Raw genomic sequence first — 24,540 nt, 5'->3', positions numbered from 1 at the left:
TCCAGAGCAAGTCAACACAAAGACTCCCAAGCAGCATTGGGGAGGGAGAAGCTGTGAATACCTACACTTTAATATCGCCATCTGTGTCATCTATTCTTCCTCATCTCTGTGTTATAGGTGCTAGTATCCCCAAGCTGAAGACAGAAGTGTGAAGGTTAGGCTATATTACTCGCCCAGGGTTACTGTTCCAATTAATATCGTTGCACAACAAACCACTCTAGAGCTTAGTCATACACAACAACTACTTCATTAATCTTACAGATTCTATGAGCAGGACTTTGGATGGAATGCAGCAGGGATCTGATATTTGGGGCTAGGGAGACTGGATGTCTGGGCTATAATCTTTTGGAGACATCTTCACTCACGTGTCTGGCAGTCGACGTTGCTGTTGGTTGGACTCTCAGCTCATCTCTTGGCAGGAACACCTACCGGAGGCTTCTCCATGAGCTCCCTTTACGTGGAGTAGTTTGGGCTTCCTCACAGCATGGTGGCTGGGTTCCAAGGATAAGCACTAGAAGAAAGCAAAGCAGAAGAATGAGCCATTTTTATGATCAAGCCACAGAACTTATACGTGTTACTTTTGTCATAGTCTGTTGATTGAGCAATCATAAAGATCTGCCCAGTTTCAAGGGGAGGAAATATATACATCACCACTCTAATGGATGAAATTCAAGATGCATTATATGAAGATCATGAGGGATGGGAAATATTACTGCAGTCTGCTCTTAGAAATACAATCTTCCATAATCATAGAGGATTGAGCAGCAGAATAGGGCATTTTAAAAACCACTTTATTGAAATATGGGCATACAAAAAGCTGTACATATTCACTCTATATGACTTGATGAGTTTGGAGATAAGTATACACAAGTGAAACTGTCATCACAGTGTATGCCATAAACATATCCATCACCTCCAAAATGTTTCCTCCTACCTTATGAATAAACAGTTTTTGGTATGATAAGTTAACACTTAATATACACTCTTAGCACATTTGTAAGCATATAACACAGTATTGTTATAGGCACTATGTTGTATAATAGATCTCTGGGAATTATTCATCTTATATTATTAAAACTTTGTACCCCATGACTGGTATCTCTCTTTCTCCCTTAGAGTAGGAATTTGAATCAAGTTTTTTCTGACTCCAATTCCTAGCACTTTTAATCAGTATTCTAAAATCCATTCTTGTAGTGCCAGTAAAAATTCTGTTATAATATAGAATTTTATTCATTACATTTCAGATATCGGTAAATAATTCAGAATGATATGTATTTGCAAAAATGTTGAGTTAAACTAGAAAAATTGGCCAAAAATTATTTTAAATTTAACATTTCTTAAATAATTATGGGTAAGACTTTATCTTCTTTAAAAACCACATATTTCTAAAATGGTTGTGGCTTACATTATGTTACTCTGATATTTTTAAATGAAATGTCAAATATACTTTAGTGCTTAAAACATGAAGCAAGCTTGAGTACATTCAGTTTGGCAGCTTTGCTGTGTTTCCATTGTTATCTATTCACTGGGTCAAATACTGTGGTTAGTGGAGAAGCCTATTAGGAGATTTCTTTGATGCATGTACACATAGGTTACTGATTAATAATAGTGTTTATTGGGTACTTACTGTGTGCCATGTTTTTCTAATGATTTATCATTTTGAATCCTGTTAATAACTGTATGAAAAAGGTACTATTTTTTAAATATTTATAGATGCAAAAGCTAAGAAATATTTCGATAATTTATTCAAGATCCCACAGCTGGGCAGAGGTGGGATTTGAACCCAAGCAATTTGATTCAGATTGTGTTTGTAAACTAAGAGCAACACACATAAACACTATTTTATCTGCTTCTCATGATGTCTGAAATATAAAGGAGTCCCATTTACCTTTCGATTATTTAAACCCCAAATATTTCCAAGATGACAATGATCACCCCTTGCCTATCTTGCCTTAAGGGGTGAGATTGTGCAATATTGTAATGATTCAATGCTCAAGAACATCTCTATGAAGTCACTGTAGTGTAGCAAATATTTGGAATATACAATTTCTTCTGTTACTCATTAAGCTCTATGGGTCATAGTTATCCACATTTTATAAATGAAGAGCAGCTTCAGGGCTACAATGGAACACAATTTATTACTTTCATTTCACAAAGTAAAGTTAATTGTGCCTTTTCACTTTTGTGCCTATTTCGCTTTTTCTTGCCCCTGAATGCCACTCCCTATAGTACACACACACAAACACGCACTAGCACTCAGAGTGAGGGTAAGAATGAGGACTGAGGAATGAGATCACACAGTTGGACTGATTGTTTATTTTAGCTATGGTTTTCAGGCTTCTTAAATTTATACTAATATCAAACAAACTGGTCATGGAAGATTAAAATACAAATAGCCTATGCTCAATTTCAGTTTAATCTGTCAGCTAACCTCTTACATATTATTGCAGCCTCTGGTGAGTAATGAGTGTTAACACCGGGGTGATTTGAAAACCCTGCTTCCTTGACTTAAACTTCCTGAGAATAAATACAGGGTTAATTATAAGCAGTGTTAAGTGACAGTGTAAGGAAATGGCCTGTAGAATACCACCCCTGAAATGTCAAAAAGGTGGTAAATTTCCTTTTCTACATAGTCCAATAAAAAGCTCTCCCTATACCTCATTTTTAATTGACAAGAATCCCTTCTTCATCTACAAGCACTCTTCATTGATTCTAAAATCTGTTTCCAAGGATCTAACCATAGAAATTTTTACTTGAACCATGAATGATTAATTTATGTCAGGGTATTGTTTTCAGAACATTTTGATGAGCTATTAGCATTCAGGTTAACACAGGTTACCCTCGCAGCTCACCACTCACATGTTACTTGCAGACTATACTGCTGTCATTTTGAGCTTTTAACTCTGGATATCGTTTTGTAGTGCTACCTAGAATGCTGCATACAGTTTTGGTTGCTGCACTGCAAGACAGACACAATAGCACTAAAGAAGGTCCAGGGTAAATAAATGAAAATGGAAAGAAAAAATCTTTCAAATATATAGGTACTAAGAAGATCAGACAATGTTTAGAAATAAAGGTGTTAAAAGATATGGTGAATGGGGGAATGTGGTTGAAGTCTAGACGTAAACAGGTAAATCCATAATGAAAAAGGACATTCTATTTGTGGAGGTAACTTTAGGAATTTTTAAAAAACGGTAGTGAGGTTTGAGGGTCCTGCATCATGTAGTTAAACCTAGAACTGACTAAAAATATAAATTGATTAAATAATTTTAAGTAACATTAAGAATATTATATACATAAGTTGTTAAGAGGAAGCCAGTTGGATTCAGGGCACGTTTCTAATGTTCTGAGATCAACAGCATGGTGAATGACCATCGTGTCCCATCACAAAACATCTTCTGACGACACTGTCAGAAGGACATGTTTACCCCACATGATACTGCTCATGTCTTTAACTTCCTTTACTCTTCCTTTGTTGCTATGGTTTGAATGTTTTTGTATATTCTAAAACTCATGTTCAAATTTAATTGCCAAGGTAACAGTATTGAGTTGGGGCCTTTAAAAGCGATTAAGCCATGAATTAATAAATGCTGTAATAAGAAAAGGCTTATGGGAGTGGGCACTCTTTCTTTGCCCTTTTGCCATGTAAACATGAAGCCTTTCTTCCCTCTAGAGAACATAGTATTCAAGGCACCATCTAGGATTGGAATTGGCAAACCGGCATTGATATTGCACTTCCCAGCTTACGGAACTGTGAGCCAATAAATTTTTATTCTTCGTAAGTTACCCAGTCTATGGTGTTCTGTTATAGTAGCATAAAGGGGATATTACATTCACTCTTCTCTACATGGTAATATTTACAAATTACCTATAGCCTCATTTATTATCCCTGATTCCTTTCTCTTCGTAGTCCTGACAAAATAATGCATAAGATTTTGTAATTGATCCAAAGACCAGTATTATCAAGAAAAAGTTAATGGAAATGGTTATAGGCAAGCTCTATTGCCAAATGTAATTCAACGTAGCATATTTGATCTATATTTATGTCTGCATCTATATTGATATCTATACTTCTATGTCAATATCTATACTTATAACCTCTTAACCATAGTGTCAGGAGATCTATTTCTTTGGATTATGAAAATAAGTCTTGCTAAATTTATACTAAAGGCTTATATTTTTAATCTGACTTTTTTGCATTTCTTCCTTCTATTGACTCTGGCTCACTGAGTGCCTAGGGTGCATCAAAAGATCAGTGTACTGGGACACCTGACATAAGAATCTGCTGAATGTGCCAGCAAGGAGCTAATGATTCAGCAGAAATGCCATGAATGATGAAGCCAGGCTTGCCAGTTGCTGTGCTTTAGTTTTCCTGTTGACCTTGAGTAAGTTCAGAGTCAGCAATAGGCAATTTAGCACTTACCTGCTGAGTTCCAAGTGCTCATCTTACCTCATGTGATACGGTAAATTTGGCAAGTGCTCTGTACTAGTAGTTTGGCATTTAAGGAAAATCAAGCTACAATCATGTTGAATAGCAAAGATATTAGGACTGAGAAGCAAATTTTAGACTTTAATACATAGAAAGAATGTTATGGTTTATCATTTTGAATCCAGTTAGTAACTGTATGAAAAAGGCAGTATTATTTTTTAATTTTTAAAGATGGAAAAACTAAGAAATATTTTGATAATTTATTCGAGATCACACAGCTGGGCAGAGGTGGGATTTGAACCCAAGCAATGATGATGAGAAAGATGATGTTGATGGTTGGGTATCCTTGATAGTTGAGTTTTTGGCCAGAATCTTTTGGAAGAACATTATAATCAGAAGTTGCTGTCTCCTTTCAATTCATCAATGTATTGCTGCAGAGGTTGTGACTAATGCTGCATTCCATTGGAGGAACTTATTCCATAATTTTGTCCTTTAATGTCTGCACAATTTGAAGCACTTTGGCACTTCTTCATAATATCCACATTGCTAGGTCTGCTTCAGTTTGTTTTTATCTTTCTCTTCCTCCGTAGATGATTCAACAAGGCTTTCCAATTTCTTATATATTTTTAACACTTCTCAATGGCCTTCAGTGTGTTCTTCCATTTCTTCATGAAACATGGTGGCAAATCTTTCTCCACCAACTTGTCTTGCTGCATGAATGATTTTACTAACTCTTCCACTGATCCCTGGGCAGCCTTCAAAATCATTCCTTACTTTACTCCACCATAAGTTCTTCCAGCAGGCACTTAACAGTTTCTGATTTTAATTCAAAGATTGCAGCTTTGATGAATGTTACTGCCTCAGCAATAGTGAATGATTTCCAGCACTACATTACTTCCAGATTAGGGTCTGTATCAGGTGCTGATCAAATGCAATCACATACCAGGTAGGTGCATATGACCTTGACAATCTTAAGGATGTCCTGATCAAGGGAATGAAGTGATGAAGTTATATTTGGAGGTAAAAACACAACCTTGACTTTTTCATTTTCATAGCAAACATGTTAAGAATGGCCAGGTGCATTGTCTAGTATTAATAAGACTTAAAATTCCAACCTTTCCTTGTCCAACTATTTTTTTACATCTGAGATGAAGCATTGGTCAAACTGTTTCATAAATGAGATGGCTGTCATCCAGGCTTTCTGATTATAATGCCAGAACATGGGCAGACAACTTTTGTTATTGTTTTCTAGAGTACATGAGTTCTTTACCCTGTACAATACATGTGGTTTTATCATATGCCTTGCAGTGCTGCCTCAAAGTACCAGCGTTAATCTGTCCTTCCATGTCTGGTGCTCTGGTATTTCCTTTGCACTTTTATGAATGTAGGTTCCACTGGGCATCATCTTCTGGAAACGCTCAGTTTCCTTGCAACTGAAGAATTGCTTTAGATGGTATTCTTTCTCCTTAGTCAACTGCTTCAACACTGCTGGAAATATGGCAGCAGCTTCTTGATTGGAAAATACAGGCTCTCCAGTAATTTTAATATTTTTCAGTCCAAACCTATTCCTGAATCTACGTAACTATCTCTAACTTGAGTAAATATCTTGGTGTCATTTGCTTCGGGAAATCCCTTGCTGAAGTCTTCGTATAGGCTGAATGCTTTCTGACACAATACATTGCTGTCAATTAGAACACATTTTCTGTTCATGCCTTCCACTCACAAATTTAATGCCTTTTTTTTTTCTTTGAGATGAAATCTCTCTCTCTTGCCCAGGCTGGAGTGCAGTGGCACGGTCTGGGCTCACTGCAACCTCTGCCTCCAGGGTTCAAGCGATTCTCCTGCCTCAGCTTCCTGAATAGCTGGGATTACAGGTGCACACCACCACGCCTGGCTAATTTTTGTATTTTTAGTAGAGACAGGGTTTCACCATGTTGGCTAGGCTGGTCTCAAATGCCTTTTTCCATCGTAACTAAGCACTTATCATGCACTGAGGATGTAGCTGTAACTTTTGCAGTTTGAAGTGCAACAGCAAAACTAGCAGAAATTTCCTTTTCTCTCCTCAGTTTCACAGATAGAAGATTTGTTCTTACTGTAGATCTTAGCAACCTTTAGCCTACAGTTTTTTTCATTCCTTATTAAGTCAAGAACTTTTAGCCTTTTCACATAACAGAAGCAATTTACATATTTTCTTTGGCATATCTGAATTGCCAGCATCACTATTCTTGTGCTTTGGGGCCACAACTAAATGAAATAAGGATGACTTGAATACAAGCACTGCAATTCTAATACCAAGATAATTGATTTGATGATGGAGATGGCTACTAAATAACTAATGGGTGGGGAGCATATAGAGCATGGATATGGTGGACAAAGGGGAGAATTCGTGTCTGGGCAGGATGGAGAAGAATGATGTGAGATTTCATCATGCTACTCAGAACACTGTTCGATTTAAAATTTATAAATTGTTTATTTCTGGAACTTTATACTTAATATTTTTGGACTGCAATTGATTGCAGGTAACTGAAACTGTGGAACGCAAAGCTGTAGATAATGGGGAACTACTGTAGATAGAAGCAAAACAAATACTGAATAAAAATAAGTTCCCATGATTTAGTCAAAGCATTTCTGATGAGTGTCAGAGAAGACAGTCACATGTTGACAATTGAGGACGAAAGCTGGGCACAGCAGAAAATTATGCTTGCATCTTATGACAGGATATTACATTTGCTTCACTTGCTCCTTATGTCTGAGACATATTGAATGTTCCTTAATATGTCTTTGTTCCCCCAAGCAAGTGTGCCTTGACCCAGTTACAGAACATTTGTGGCAATTTTAGATGAAGGGTTGAGAGAGAGGGTCATGGGATGGAGATAGTAACAGAAAATTTAATTTACTTTGTAGATCTTCATGCTTGTTCCAAGACTTCCGGCATAGTATTGATATAGTTTTGCTTAGCCTGAGTCTTTATTTTAGCTTGAGAAATAGCATTTATTAAAAAATAACAGTTTCACTGGGCTATCTTTGGTGAAAGATTTTATTTGAAAATAGGGATTAATCTAGTCAAACTTAATTCATAAAGTGCTAAAAAATAAGCAATAGTTACGGATACTGTTCAATTTAATATAAGGAAAAGGATGTTATTGGGTTGTGACTTTACGGAAGACCCCTTGTGAGGTGCTTTGGGGAATAAAATACTTTTAATAAAAAAGCAAAAACAAAATCCCATAACTTACTATTAAAACAATGATGTTGGCCAGGCGCGGTGGCTCACGCCTGTAATCCCAGCACTTTGGGAGGCCGAGGCAGGTGGATCACAAGGTCAAGAGATCGAGACCATCCTGGCTAACATGGTGAAACCCCGTCTCTACTAAAAATACCAAAAAAAATTAGCTGGGTGTGGTGGCGGCCACCTGTAGTCCCAGCTACTTGAGAGGCTGAGGCAGGAGAATGGCGTGAACCCGGGAGGCGGAGCTTGCAGTGAGCTGAGATGGTGCCACTGCACTCCAGCCTGGGCAACAGATCGAGACTCCGTCTCAAAAAAAAAAAAAAAAAAAAAAAAGATCTTGTCTCTTTTTTTTTTTAATTAAAATGATCTTAAGTAATTCGCATTTATCTCCAGTCTCCAAATAACTACATGTACATAGAATCTTAACATGGCAGAGAAGATAGAGCCTGTCCATTTTGACTTGGAAGATATTACATACGTACACTTACTAAAATTCATACCCGAGCTGAGTAAACTTCAGAATTGTGCTAAAAAGTGAAAACTAGCACTCAAATTGGTAGGCAAAAGAAGTTCACTGAAGTTATTTGTTTTAGGGAGGTAGAAAAGTATTTTTCAAATTTTGCTATGCCTAGAATCACCTAAGCTCTTGGTAAAAATGCAGATTCTGATTCAATAGGTCTGAGATGGCACCTGAGTCTGTGTGTCAGACTTCCAGTCAGGGGCAGTGCTGCTGGCCTGAGGATTATACTTTGCGTAGGAAGGGACTGTAGGAAAACTCATCTATGCATATCCTAGGATTAAGTCCTAGTTCCATTTATTAGTTGATTTGCCTTGGGCAACTCTCTGAATCTCTCTGATCTGTAGTTTATCAATAAAACAGAACACAAAACCTATTTAATAGGAAAAGTAGAAACATAACAAAATATAGGTAATTTTTTGCATTACCTCTATGAACCATGTCAATAACTATAAAAGTAAATGCTATTTGAGATTAAATAAAATTATATAGAGCATTATCATTGTTTACTATTTTTGATGGGATGTGGCCATTTTTGGCAAGAATCTGTTGAATTCTTCCAGATATAGGAAAAAGTAGAATTATATATTGGATGGAAATAACTGAGAGCCACAATAATCACAGACCTTCATCTAGAGCTGTTGTAAAATGTGGACTTGACTAGCAACACAAGCTTCAACTGGGAACTTGTTAGAAATGCAGGTAGTCAGGCCCTCCGCAGCCATACTGAATCAGGTGCAGCCCAGCAGTCTGATTCAACAAGCCCTCCAAGTGATTCTGATACATGCTAACATATGAGAACCCTGATGAAGGGAAAGAAATTGCAAACCTATGAGGGTTCTGTGGTTGTGGATTTAGGAAAACAGTTCTGGCTATGTGCCCCGAGGTGACCTGATTCCATTCTCTTAGGCCAGCTCTACATATCAATAAATGATTCAGCTCAGAAAGTATTAAATATGCATTACTAATGAAATAGCGAGAAGTTAAATAATCAGGAGCCGAGGCGAAAGGTGTGACTGGGATGGATGCAGGGCAGAGTTTAATAGAAAAGAATAATAGGAAAATTTGGTAGAATCTACGGGGTCAAGGGAAGCTGATCTGAAGAGAATTAGATCAGTGGCAAGCATCTGAAATATTTAAACTAAAAATTAACAGGCATAATATATTTGTAGTTCTCTGCCATATACACAGTAATAAAGTATACATCAATTATTGTTACTCTGGAAAAGGAAGCTTTAAAAAAATCACAATTTTCTAACAATATTAGGGTGTCAAGAATAATACATACTGAAATATCCATAAATGCAGGAGCCTTCAGTGCACCAGCGGAAAAATAGTTCTTAAAAGATTGTAGATGAGTATAGTTACTAGAAGATTCAACTACTGATGCACCTGTAAATTTGAGTCTGTGATATCTGCGTTTTAAAATCTCTCTCAAGTTCTTGAAATCTGAGTTTGTCACACACTGCTTTCAATAAGGCATCTAGTTATATCTGTCTATCTCCACCCACAAGGCATGACATTTTAAAGAAACATTTCTTAAAATAGAAAAAAGAAAGCCAGTTTTATGAAAGATGATGTAACGTCTCTTGGTTTTCCTAACAGAATGTTTTGCATTTCAACAAGGTCTAAGAAATCAGTGACTATTACTGTGTACAAGCAATGATTTGAGATAAACTATGTAAACCAAATATTTTAAAGTTTTTATATTTGGTTTGAATCAGGTTAGTGGGGGAGAGGGGGGGGAAGAAAATAAGGGCATATAAACAGTGTTTTGAACATATTCACTGAGTTTTAGAAGGTGATACTGTGTCTATCTTAATTAAACAGGCATCATAACCATTTTTGCACATGGCCCAGTGTGAACAACCTAGGCGAGCCATTTGTTCAATCAGTGGAGATACAGACTCAGGTCTGTTCTGTGCAGGTTGAGGCATGGTCACTACTGTTTGCCTATTTCTAATCACTGAAGAGAACTTAAAGCACTGACTATGGCTGTGAGACTAGAAAGAACCAAGTTAAAATTATGCCTTATATCCTGAGCACAATTTCCCCATTCTATAATTTTCCTTGGTGTTATATCTTGCATTTTTCTAAAAGGGGAAAAGAGAGTGGAAGAGCAAAAACCTAATTGTTGAATCTCTCTGTCCTCAAACTCTTTTCTGAAACTTGCTGTAAGGATGAGGGGTATTTTTCTGGCCTCATGAAAGGATGCCCTTTCTTCCTTGGCCAACATGAATGAGAATTTTCCTCTTTCTTGTAAAGAAGAGAGACTTCTTATGAATGAGGCTTTTTAGGGAGGGGGAAGGGGGTTGACTAAAATCTTGTGTTTATACATCAAAAAAAAAACCAGTTTAACTTAAATAATTTATTACTTTGAGTTTCACTTCACTGCATTAATTGTATTAATTTTATACACAACTAGACAATAAGGCCAAAATTCAATGCCTTTATTCTTTAAATCTATTTCTAGCATGTTGACTGGCACTAAGTGAATGAATAAACAGTTAAACAAATCAGTGAATTCAATGATTCTTAAAATGACATTGTAGAGTTAGTGGGTGATGGAACTATTTTTTAATAACAATTGTGGCAGACTGGGAGAAATTGAAAATTACATTGTTTGGAGCTGGAATGAATATTGTAAATACTTGTTGAATGAATGTGAATTAAATTGGATTCTATCCATTGTTTCACCAAAGAAGAAACAAAGCACAAAAGATATTGACTGATTTTTTTTTTTTTTTTTGAAACGTAGTCTCGCTCTGTCGCCCAGGCTGGAGTGCAGTGGTGCCATCTCTGCTCACTGCAAGCTCCGCCTCCTGGGTTCACGCCACTCTCCTGCCTCAGCCTCCCGAGCAGCTGGGACTACAGTCATCCGCCACTACGCCTGGCTAATTTTTTTGTATTTTTAGTAGAGACAGGGTTTCACCTTGTTAGCCAGGATGGTCTCGGTCTCCTGACCTCGTGATCCGCCCGCCTCGGCCTCCCAAAGTGTCGGGATTACAGGCGTGAGCCACTGCACCCAGTCGACATTGACTGATTTTCTGATGGTTCTATGTCTAGTTAGTCAAAGAACTGGTACTAGAATACATTTTTGAAATACTCTTTTTATAGACAATTTCAAATATTTTTTAAAGTCCGGGAGATATTATAACAAACTCCATGTTTTCATCAGCAGCATCAGACATTTTAAATTCATAGCCAGTATTGTTTTATCAATACTCACCCCTACACATTGCTGTCTCCAAATTATTTTTATGAAAATACCAATAAACGTATAATTTTATTTGTAAGTATTTCAGTATGTACCTCTAAATGATAGAGGCAAAATATACATGGTACCATAAGGTATCACTATTACATTTTAATGTCACATCTTGATAACTTCTTAATGTCATTTAATATCCAGTCAATGTTCACATTTCCTTGGTTATCTTACACATTTTTTAACCATTTAGTTGTTTGGACTGGGATTCAAATAAAGTCCATGCATTGTGATTGCTTATATCTCTTACTTATCTTTTAATCTATAAGTTCTGCCTTATACACCCCTCTTTCTCTCTCTCTCTGTCTGTTTTTCAGTAGTTGTTGTTGTTCAGAAAACCAAGTGTATTAGTTAGAATTTTCCAGAGAAACTAAAACAATAGGAGATAGATAGACAGATAGATAGATAGATATAAGAGGTGATTTATTATGGGAATTGATCTGTGGAATTATGGAGGCCAAAAAGTCCCATGATATGCTGTCTGTAAGCTACAGACCCAGAAAAGCATATGATACAATTGTTTAGTCTTGGTCTGAAGGTCTGAGGATGCTGAGAGGCATGGGGTTGCAGGTGGAGGGAAATGGTATAAATCCTGGAGTTAGAAGAAGGTCCCAGAACCAGGAGTTTCAATATCCCAGAGTAGGAGAAGATAGATGTCCCAGCTCATAGAGAGACAGAATTTGCCCTTTCTACCCAATTTTTCTTTAATTTGGGCCCTCAAGGGATTGGAGGATACTTGGCCACATGGGTGAGAGTAGATATTTTTAACTCAGATTACTGATTCAAATTCTAGTCTCTTCCAGAAACACCTACAGTGAAACAACCAGAAATAATGTTTTACCAACTGTCTTGACATCCCATAGCCCAGTCAAGATGACACATAAAGCTAACCATCACACCAGGTAGTTTGTTCTGTTTTCCCATGTCTGGACTTTGCTTATTGTCTATAATACAATTTTCTAACATAAAAATTGTCATGTAGACCTATTTTGTTTTTTAAAAATTTGAATGAATGATACAGATATATTGAAAAATACTTCCATAATGTATGTATTTTAAATTTTGAGAAGTTGTGCACATCATATTTACTTTTTATTGGAAAAAAATTAGAAAAACCTTCCAAAATAACATCTCAAGAAAGTTTTCCACAGGATTCGTTAAATGACCTTATTAAATTTCTAAAGTGTTTGTTTTTCTTCATTATCTTTGATACTTGGATTAAAACCAATTTTTAATTAATGCAGAAAAATACAAATCAGAACTGTGACAGGAACTTTCATAATGCTTAAGTGTTTCTTTACTGATTAGAGCAAATCCAAAGCAGTTACATTAATTTTTATAATTGTTCAGTTTTTTAATTAACCATTTAGAATATAAACAAAATGGATATTTTTAAGAAACCCAGACACCTAAGATCTTATATAATCAAACTCTAACTACTACTTGCTGGTGACATTTCTGGATCCAAAAGCATCATTATTTGACCGCTCTGATTTATATAACTGGTGTAACTTCAAATTTTATCTCTGTAGGCCTCTGGGAATACTTTTAGAGATTCACAGTGAAAAATCAGAGTCAACTCATGAATTTCTACTTTATTGCATAAAAACAAGGGGACTATAAAATGTGTTCAAAGCGTATAGGATGGAAATACACAGAAATACAGATCACACATAACTTGAATCAGTTGATTCATCTAAATTATAGTAATATCTAAACAATTGATGTTACATTGACAATCCCTTTATTTTTATTTTTATTTTTTTGAGACAAAGTCTTGCTCTCATGCCCAGGCTGGAGTGCAGTGGCGCAATCTTGGCTCCCTGCAACCTCTGCCTCCCAGGTAGGAGTGATTCTCCTGCCTCAGTTTCCCAAGTAGCTGCGATTACAGGCACCTGCCACCAAGCCCGGCTAATTTTTGTATTTTTTTTTTTTTTTTTTTTTTCAGTAGAGACGGGGGTTTTACCATTTTGGCCAGGCTGGACTCCGACTCCTGACCTCAAGTGATCCACCTGCCTTGGCCTCCCAAAGTGCTGGGATTACAGGCATGAGCCACTGCACCCAACCTGGAGATCCATTTAAAAAGTTATCTCCTTCATTCGAGATTTCCATTCTCCTCTTGCTCTTTTGTTGACCTGAGTTTCCTCTGGGCACTTTAATTTCTGTAGTTGTGAAAACAGCTGCATCTTAAACAGAGCCACCAGAGAACTACAGAGGAAGCTACATTTGATTTCTTTTCATGAGACACACTTAAGAGGGAAAGCTGGGTGAAGAGTATATGAGGACTCTGAACTATATTTGCAAATATTCTGTAAATCTAAAACTATTCCAAAAGAAAATTAGGAAACTTGGGTTTTATTAATTACTTCTAAGTAGCCAAAGGCTCTAGGTGGCCGATTAAAGCATCGAAGCTTTAAAAATTACTATAGCAATTTTGAATTTGTTACATTCCTTTCTGAAAATAAATTATTACTTCTTTTCTAGTGAGTCTGGATTCTTAGTCTTACCCTGTCTACAGTCTTAAACATATGGCAATTCCATTTTCCATAAGACATCCAGAGGCATCTTACTAAATAGCAAAACTTTTTGGACTTCTTTTCAAATATAAAAGATATAACAGACAAAGTTCTCTTCCTTCCTCCTCCTCTTCTCTCATCCTGCAGGCTCCCACAGAACATGGATGACTGCCATCACACTGTTTATGATGAGTATTGCACTTGACTGGTCGTTTGTCATCCTTATAATGTGGTAAATATTGTGGACATAGGGGCCACTTGTCACTGTTTTCCCATCATCTACTATAGCATTCTACGTATAAGGAGAAAACAGTGAATGATGATGGTTGTTGAATGCAAAACTTGTGATATCATAATTATTGGAATTTACTGAAGAATGTAGGGTTATATTACACAAAATCCTGTGCTTTTTAAACCAGTGAGTTTTCATGTTTTAGTTCTGTACACTGTTCTGTTTGATTGCCATTTGTCCCTTCTTGATCTTCTGTACCTGCCTGTGTATATGCCTGTTGTAGCTATATCTTCTTCTGATTTGATGATTTTCATATAATTTTTGCTTTCTTCTCAAAAGAATATGAGACTATTCTATTTGTGGCTAGAATTGTTTGATTCTAACTACATTAACTAATTTTATTAAAGAGCTGATTAATTAAATGCGGTTTAATTTTGTAATACTATTGGTTTGGTATATCTTCCTTGAATTCTTATTTTCAATCCAATCACCCATAGTTTTTACATTATTTAATAATAGCTTCATAATAAAGCAATAATTACTTTTCTAGAACAAACTGCTATCATGTACTATAAGCATGAACTTATTAAAATAAGCTTAACCATGTCTATTTTAATGTTAAAAGCAAAACAAAACCAACAAAAACTTTAATAATTAACAAAGATAAGTAAAAAAGTTTCACCAGAAACCTCTAGTCTTGCTTATGGAAAGATTAATACATCGAATTATGTTCTATCAAATAATCAGAATATTTGTGTAATAACAATTAGAATGATTTTTTTTCTAGAAATCATAATGGCCAGTTTTTAAAAAGTGAAACCATGTGAGTGCTGAATATTTTTTTCCTAGCTTATAGATGAGGAAACTGTACATGAGAAACTAAATATTTGTATTCAACTACCAATTTTAGTCATTTTTAGTTATAATACCACCCGTTTTTGTTAACTCTGTTTTTAAGGTAATGATTATTTAATTCTCCCCTCCTCATAGCTTGTTTTTTTTTTTTTAATAGAAGAACCTCACACTGATGTGCTTTATCACACAATAGATTTAGCTGTGGTTTTCTTGTGAGGGTGTTGTGTTCTTGATGGTGCTATGAGACTGACATTTATCTCCTCAGTTTCCTTGTTAAACATTCTCAGCAGAGTGCCTTTGACTGACAAACTGAAATACATTTTGATTAGGCAACATGAGCAGAAGGAGTGCGGGGAGAGGACTGTATAAATCTGTTTTACTCAACCTTGAAGAAATGTTAAGTGTTAATTCCCTGCATCAAATAAAGTACACCAAGTATATATGCAGTGTTCCTGAGAGCTTCCTAATGAACTGAAAAAACAAACAATCTGAGGTGGGAAGAAGTATATTTCATCAACCCCCTGAGCAGCAATGATTTGCCTCAGCTTGTCATACATACTTGATTCTGATTAAAATAAGGCAAATGAACTAGTTTAATCTTTCTCGATAAAGAAATTGCATTTGTCGTTACTAGAATTTCCAATTTCACATAATATGGAATCTGTATGTTGATTGTTATTATGGAGACCAGCAAGGCACATGAAACTATTGAGCTGAGGAACATATTTTAGTGACTATAACTGGTTTGAGAACTGATTGTTTTTAAGTGACCCAAATGACCATGGTGATGAGATTGGATATGAGAAGCCTGGATAAAGAGGCATTCAAACTTGTAATTAAAATAAAACCTTCCTCAAATTGCTCCACTCCATTTCAACATTTCTTGTAGTTAGATTAGTAAAACACTATGATGGTGTCTGATGTTTCAAGTAAGAAGTTTCTGCACTGTTGGGGAAAAACAAACAAAGGCATTGCAGTGATTTCTAGAGTAAAAGTCCTCTGCTACAAAAAAGAGACGAAGGGCAATAAGATAAAAAGTTAGGGGCAGGGATGAATAAGTAGAGCACAAAGGATTTTTAGGGCAATGCAACCATTCTTTGTGATACTTTAATGATGGCTACATGTCATTATACATTTCTCTAAACCTATGGAATGCAAAACACCAAGAGTGAACACTAAATGTAAACCATGGACTTTGAATGATGATGTTTCAATGTAGACTCATCAACTGTATAAAACAAAACAAAACAACAAAAAACCAAAAAACTATGTACCACTCTGGGGGGGATGTCAATAATAGGGGAGGCTGTGGGTGTGTGGGGACAGGTGCTACATGGAAACTCTCTGTACCTTCCTCTCAATTTTCTTTCTAAAATAACTCTAAAAATTAAGCCTATTTAAGATGAACTTATCACTTTTCAGTAGAGCTTCTACAAACAAACAAAAAAGTTGGAGATAGTTCCCAGGCCCCCTTAGTTTTGCTATTCATGCTGTGAATCTGAGTAGAAGGCCATTTGGAGGCTTATTTACACACTCTAGGGTGGCAGTTAACAAAATAGCCTCCCAGGTTGTGAAGCTAGTTGGCATCTACTGGGTATAGAATAACTTTTGAGAAACGATCTATATATGATTTTGACCAAAACTCTGTTCTGCCTACATGATAATAAATTGAGATGATTTTGTATTTAGTAAATTGCTTTATGTTTCAGAGAGCAAGTTCAACATGTAATCTCATATGATCACAAGAACTAGTGTATGAGTATCCTCACTTCATTGATGAGGTTCACAAAGTTTGTCACTTGCTAAATAACTAGAACATAAAACCTGACTTTCTGATTTTAAATCCAGAGGTATTCTACCATTTTGCTGCTTGAATTTTTACCTGATGTCATAAATGGGAGTCACCCTGATGGAGAGCATCTTGTAGCAGTCAGACAAAACATCTACTCCTATATTCTGTTATTGACTCTTGCAACTTGCAAGCAAGTGGCTTTTCCTCTTTATGCTAATAGATGGACACATATCATGCATTTCAAACCCATGTCATACACTGTGATAAAAAACAAATTTTAGCCTGGTGCAGTAGGTCATGCCTGTAATCCCAGCACTTTGGGAGGCTGAAGCAGGTGGATTGCTTGAGTCCAGGAGTTCAAGACCAGCCTGGGCAACTTAGCAAAATCCCATCTCTTCTCTCTCTCTCTCTCTCTCTCTCTCTCTCTCTATATATATATATATATATATATATATATATATATATGTATTTATAATTTAAAAATTAGCTGAGTGTGGTAGCACATGCCTGTAGCCCCAGATACTTGAGAGGCTGAGATAAGAGAATAGCTTGAGTCTGGGATATTGAGGCTGAAATGAGCTGAGATTGTGCCAGTGCACTCCAGTCTGGGCAACAGAATGAGACCCTGTCTCAAAATCAAAACAAAAAAACCCAAATATATATTAATATATACTGGGGCCTTCTATAATTCCATCCTCTAATTTCATGCTGGGATTGTTTTGTGTGTGAGATCAAGTAATTCCCTTCCCTTTGTGTGATTTGGTTATGAAATCATTGATTTCTGGTTATAGATTTTGGAATGTTGAGGATTGTGCTAAAGAAAGACATTTAATGGTTATATAATTTTTATCGGAAGAAGCCAACATGTTTTGTCAGTGGAATAATATTAATATAATTAGTGCTTATTTATTGAGCTATAAATAGCTCATCCTTTTCAGGAGAAATGTGACATTTTATTTTTATGATATATAATATATTATGGTCCATTTTAATTACCTGCTTGTCCCACTCTGCACTACTCCCAAGGTTTAATTCAATTTAGTTAATACCTCTATCTTTAGGAGGAATATTTTATATTATGAAGATATGTATTCTCCCTAAGTTAATAAAGTCTATAGTGTCAAGGCAATGTCAATAGCATTTCCAAATAGAATTGTTAAGAATAAAAAAAGCTTAACTGAGATGTATATACAAAAGTGGCTGGAAAAGAGGAGTAATGCAGGCAGAGAATGGTCTTATCAAATGTTGAATTGTATTTTAAAGCTATAGGATCTTTGGCACTGGTGCAGATAGTGACTCAGCAGAGCAGAGTAGTCCAGGAACAGACCCATATGTCTATTTGTGTATGCGAGGTGACATTTCAATTCAATAGCTGAAGTTGGGATAACAGTGGCTCATGTGGACAAATAAAGATGGATCACAGTTCTTACAAGTGAGACTTCTGCTTTTCACTTATATTATCTCGTCCTACTTCACATTTTTACTATGTTCATGTTTTACTTTTATAGTAAAAATTGTTTATTTTTTAAAAAGCTAATGACCTCATAATTTGTCTACCTTCTGTTGTGTTAATATCCACTAACTCTGTTGTTATATGAAAATGAGTAATTTGCCCTATGTATTTTGCTCTATGTAAACCTTGACTATTTATTTTTAAGCACAGACTCTTATGTTGATTACAACATACTTTGCTTAAAAAATACAAGACTGTCAGGTGCTTTTGACAGGTAGTTTTAATCCCCTAATTTCCTTATCTTGCTTCTTGTTGACAGCTCTTGATTCCACTTTAAATCTCTGATTTTATAAAAGTAGTTCTGTCTTTTGATGCAATACCCGTGACCTTCATTACTGGCAAAGAAGATTCTGCTTACCATTTGACCTGCAGATTTGTAGGTTCCTTATCTGAGTTGAGCTTCTTACAGCTATGACTCAGTTGTCAACGTGGTACAACTTCCACTTCATTAAAATCTGGATGCCACTGGCAGCACTTCAGAATCACTATGTCTTCATCAAATAATGATTTGAAATGAACTTGCATAACTGAGATTGTTCTAGGATATCAAGATACCTGAATCCCAATGGAGAAAAAATTTCCTAGAAATAAAGTGTTACCTGCCTGTCTCTTTTGGTGATATAAAGAGGTGCTTTACGTATCTTACATACCTCTAATTTATCCTATAATAGATTTTATATAAAATAGGATAATTTTCTTTAGGGAGGGATGTATGCACATACATATATGTGAATTTGTGTGTATTTGTATACATATATATGTGTAGTTACACACAAAATATACACACGTCACCTAAAAAACAATTTTACATTATGTAAGATGCTTAATAATTTTTCTTTTTTTTTTTTTTTTTTTTTGAGACAGAGTCTCACTGTGTCACCAGGCTGGGTTGCTGTGGCATGATCTTGACTCACTGCAACCTCCAACTCCTTGGCTCAAGTGATTCTCCTGCCTCAGCTTCCTGAGTAGCTGGGATTACAGGCACGTGCCACCATGCCCAGCTAATTTTTGTATTTTTAGTAGAGATGGAGTTTTACCGTGTTGGCCAGGAGGGTCTCGATCTCCTGAGCTCACGATCCACCCGCCTCGGCCTCCCAAAGTACTGGGATTACAGGCGTGAGCCACTGTGCCCAGCCAATAGATATTTATTATAAAAATGGAATACAAAATAAACTAGTAGCTTATAGTAGGATTCTGACCACAACTGAATTATTGTTATGCTGGGAGTTTACATTGCTGTATTTAACTACTTAACTCTCACATTTACTATTTCCTCATCATTCTCTTTTGTTTCCTTCATCTAAGCTACCACCTCAGTGGGCTTTTTCAGTTGTAGGAAAGGAAACGGAATAAAAATGCCGCTGGGAAATTTTAACCTTTCTGTAAGACCTCTAGATGACATGAATCTCTAGTGGAGAAACGCAAATAAATGTTTCGGACTGAATTGAGGATAAATGTCTACTGCTTCTAGTAGATGTAAGCTTCATATGGATTTATCCACCATAGAAAAGCAAATCTACCTTCAAAATCCTTGCTAAATATAGATGTATTTTTAAAGCTAAAAGTTTTGTGTTCATTGCTGAATAGCAAAAGAAAAATTCACATCTAAAACTGAACATCTGGTAAAACAATCTATTTCAAAATATTTAGGAATTATGCAGTTACACGTAGTAATGGATATTTATTCTGTACTTTATGTAACAACAAACAGCACCTATGAAGTGAAATGTAAGATTGGACTTTCTAGCTTATTAGTTCTAAATATCAATGTGGCTTGCATTTCTATCAATAATTTTAACTGTATAAATGTTGTTTTATAAGAATATACTAAATTTTGTACTTGATATTTCTTTACAATTTCCTAGTTGAAAAGATTATCTTCACAAGATTCAAGATTCTTTAAGTGGATAGTATTACAAAAAAGTGCAAATTGTGTAAGTATAATTTGTAACTTTGTCATCAGAACACTGTCTGACACAGATATGTGCTTATTAATTTTGTTTTAACAAGAAAAAACACCCAGACTGCATCCTCCCAGAGGAAGGGAAGAGCGATCATCAATGGCAAATGGCATTTTCAGTGAAGGAGCACCAAGAGCCAGCTTCAGGCTAGTGAGGGAACCCTGCACCTTCTTCTGGTTTCCAGTGCTCTACATTAGCAATCCCCAACCTTTTTGGCACCAGGGACCAGTTTTGTGGAAGACAACTTTTCCAAGGACCAGGGTGGGGGTATGGTTTTGAGAAGAAACTGTTTCACCTCAGATCATCAGGCATTAGATTCTCATAAGGATCACGTAACCTAGATCCTTTGCATGTGAAATTCACAATAGGGTTTAAGCTTCAATGTGAATCTAATGCCACTGCTGATCGAAGAGTAAGTGAAACTCAGGCCGTAATGCTCGCTTGCCTGCCATTCACCTCCTGGTTCCTAACAGGCTACGGACAGGTACTGATCTGCTGCCCTGGGGTTGGGGACTCCTGCTCTACACATTCAGAGAAACTTCTCTAGTAATGAACTGTAGAAATGATCCCTGAAAGTATTGTCTTATTAATTTTTGTTGAATAAATCAATATATCCTTATATCTGTGGTTGAACTGTCAGTGAATAATTAAGTACTTGGCATTTTCACTGCTAAGTATTATATGCTGTTAGGATACAAAAAAGAATAACGTGTGGCCCTTGTTTCCAGTTCAGAGCAAAACCATATAGATATGAAAAGATTTGACGAGAAATAGCTTTTTAAAAATATTAACCAGTATAAATAATAGATGAATTTTACATTTCTTCTATTTTCTTCACATTCATCATTACATTAGTGGTCATTATTATTTATGTTCATGTAAATGAATTAGTTCATGTATCAGATGTAGTCTGATTTTAAAAGATTCTCATTGGGCCCTACTAGTTGTAATTCTAGACTGTATGCACAAGTGAAAAATAGTATGTACTATATACAAATAAGTGCAAATAATACTTTCCTGGAAATTCTAAAGTTAGACTTCATAGCTGAAGATGCTTGGGGTAAGGCTTAGGCCAGCTCATTCTTAGATGAAGAATATTCAACTTGTAGGGCGAAGAGAAATATTTCAAAGCTTGGTAGCCTAGAAGTAAAGCAGGCTTAAGAACTTGATTTTTCTATCTTTTTAACTTAAATTTCCAACCTGGATTTGATCACTTTGATGTGAGCAGAGATCAAGTATTTATATAGCAAGCAAAATAAATCAAGAGTAATTTGCCCATGTGCTGAGGACCCCACCTGTGCCAAGTGTTCCTTGGATTAAGGATGGAGGGGAAGAGGTTGTTGTTCAGGCAGTTGCACCCACAATTCAGGACTAATGCACCTTGCTGGGTAAATATCTGAAGAGAGCCAATTATTAGAAATGAACTGTGACTATTAATTACCCAGGGTGATTAATTACTCATGGTGACCCATATAAAGTTTTAAAGCCTATTCAACTACAGCAGCACTTTTTCTCCTTAAAGACAGTGTTGCATGGTGTACAGGGTGGATGGAGAGGAGCCCCAAGTTTTCCTTTGAATTGCGCTCCTCAATCATTTTTTTCTAACCCAAAACGTGAGTATCTGACACATGGCCATCAGTGAAAACGAATCTCAGTGGCAGTAGTTTCTAGTAGGAAAGATATTATACTCTCTCGGAAAAGTGAATCAGATTCTGAGGGAGGTATATGTAGTTTGAAAAAGTTCCTTCCTGCTGGGGGGGATTCTGATGCACCATGCCTCCCTCTAATTTAGTAGGAATCCTGCCTTAATTTTGTCCACAGTAAAAAAAAAAAAAAAAAAAAAAAAAAAAAAAACAAAAAATTCCAACATAGGGAAGGTGGAGAACATAAATAAAATAAAATCCCTATTATCATATTCTGAGTTATCATGGATACTAAAACTGAGATGAATGTACACATATAAAAAAATAATGGGATGGAAGAAAAACATAACTAAAATGGAAAAGGAAATAATAGCCTGACCATATATGGTCTAACAAATACCAGACTGTGGGAGGTACATTGGCATTTGTCAGTAATCAGTGTATAGATTACTGCACGAGTCAGTGTGATTTCTGTCATGTGTGACAGGTTAATCAAGAAGACTCTGAGAAATTGGATGATTCTGTGAAGTATATATAAAGATTTTTTATTTATTCGGTGGCACCATTGATTTCTTTAAGATATTCTCAAAATTTTTTGGTTAAATCATATTTGTTTTGATCATTAAAATATTTTATAAGGATATTTTCCCCTTTTAAAGTTAGGAAAGTGACAGTAAAAATCATAGGAGTATAGTTGACAGTAATTCAATAGTTTGTATAACTTCTCATTCTGCAGTAAAGTGGTAATATGCAGATCTTGTAGAACTGCCCCAGGGAAAAGTTTATAATACTAGGAGATTTCTGTGCTCATTTGGATTTATCCTGAGGAATAAAATCGAATCATTGTGAAATATCAGACAATTCACTGAATGATTTCATCTTACTATAAGATTCCTCACCAGAGCATTTCATCCAATTCTTGGCTGATGTTATTATTTGAGTGACATTGAGAAAGGAAATGAAACAAATTCCTTTTTGTATATTTATGGAATAGACAAGACAGGTCTCTGAGAAAAATAAGAAATTTTGAAAACTACAGCTATGTATACATTAAAATGCCAACATTCTGGAAATAACACACCTCACATTGGAGACTTTGTTAAAAGTCTACATCATTTAAATCTCTAAATATTTATGGTAACTTATTAGTAATTACCACATAGTAGGCTTTCATTTTTATAGTTTTTATTGTGCTTTTTAATCATTCAATTCCGAGCACATTCTGGTTACGGGCACTATTGCATTCTTACAGTACAAAGATGATTGATATTTATTAAATATCTCAGAGGTACCATAAAAAGTTATCTGTGTCATCAAAGAAACATAAAACTGTGTTTAAAATAATTTTGTAAAATATGCTTTATTATTTTTATTTTGAAAATTACAATTTTTATAAGTTACTTAACCGGAATTCTCTACTACTTGACTATATCATATAATGCAATGTACTATGCTGATTTGAATTACTGTGTGTGTTCTTATTACTTTTTAGTCCAAAATGACTTTGATCTAGCAGATTGCTAACAGAACAAAATGTGAGGTATTCACTTTGAAATAAGAGAATGGAGGTTAGTAAGACTAGTGTAGATCTTATAATGAATTGAATAAATTTTCATAAAAACTCAATAAATGTTATATTACATGATTCTAGAAGTGTTTTATATATATAACTAAAAGGAATATAAGTTTATCATATTCTATGGTGATTTTTTTCCTTTTGAATATATAAAACCTCCTTTACTCATTTCAGAAACAAGGCATAAATGTAATCATATATTTGTGCCATTGAAGATTGGTAACATATCAAGGGGAAAAAAATCTTGTTAAAACTCTTGGGTTTTTTTTGAGACGGAGTCTTGCTCTGTCACCTATGCTGGAGTGCAGTGGCGTGATCTTGGCTCACTGCAGGCTCCGCCTCCCAGGTTCACATCTTTATCCTGCCTCAGCCTCCCAAGTAGCTGGAACTACAGGTACCCACCACCACTCCCGGCTAACTTTTTTTTTTTTTGTATTTTTAGTAGAGATGGGGTTTCCCCGTGTTAGCCAGGATGGTCTCGATCTCCTGACCTCGTGATCTGCCTGCCTGGCTTCCCAAAGTGCTGGGATTGCAGGTGTGAGCCACTGCGCCTGGCCTTAAAACACATTCCTTAAGGGAACCGTTAATATATCCTTCACACCACATATAAAAATCTGGTTAGCAATAATTGGGTGTGGTTTGTTTGGCAATAACTGGAGGATTAAAAAAATGCTTCATGAAAGTATCTGAAGAACTAGCATTAAATGGATGACTTCACAATGTGGAATGAAAACTATCGACATTTTCTACAAAATTAAACCTAGTTATACAGCAGTACATATAAATCACAGCTTTTCTCTCAACTTAGGCTAAACTATGCTTTGGAAACTGGTAACCCTGAAATCTTAGTCGATCAGCATACCAAACTTTATTTCTTGTCTTACTGTTTAACATGGGCTAGCTTTTCCTTTGCTCTATTTCATCTTCTCTCGAGCACCCAGCCTGGCTCAGTAGTTCTCTCTGGGATATTGCTGGTCTCAAGGCAGAGGAGAAAAAAATGGCAAACCAT

At 35.8% G+C, this 24,540-nt stretch overlaps 1 long non-coding RNA gene and 1 pseudogene across 3 annotated transcripts in view; one reads left to right on the top strand and one right to left on the bottom strand.

Moving 5' to 3' along the window:
* The window catches only part of LOC134759198 (uncharacterized), a 678,818-nt gene that overhangs the window by 239,796 nt on the left and 414,482 nt on the right, over positions 1 to 24,540 (top strand). The window lies entirely within an intron of this gene.
* LOC115932070 (uncharacterized) lies at positions 20,811 to 20,897 on the bottom strand (annotated as a pseudogene).

The sequence above is a fragment of the Gorilla gorilla genome, chromosome 1 (genome assembly GCF_029281585.2).
Source record: "Gorilla gorilla gorilla isolate KB3781 chromosome 1, NHGRI_mGorGor1-v2.1_pri, whole genome shotgun sequence".
NCBI lineage: Eukaryota > Metazoa > Chordata > Mammalia > Primates > Hominidae > Gorilla > Gorilla gorilla.
The sequence above is the reverse complement of the archived record's forward strand: the minus strand, read 5'-3'. Positions and strand labels throughout refer to the sequence as shown.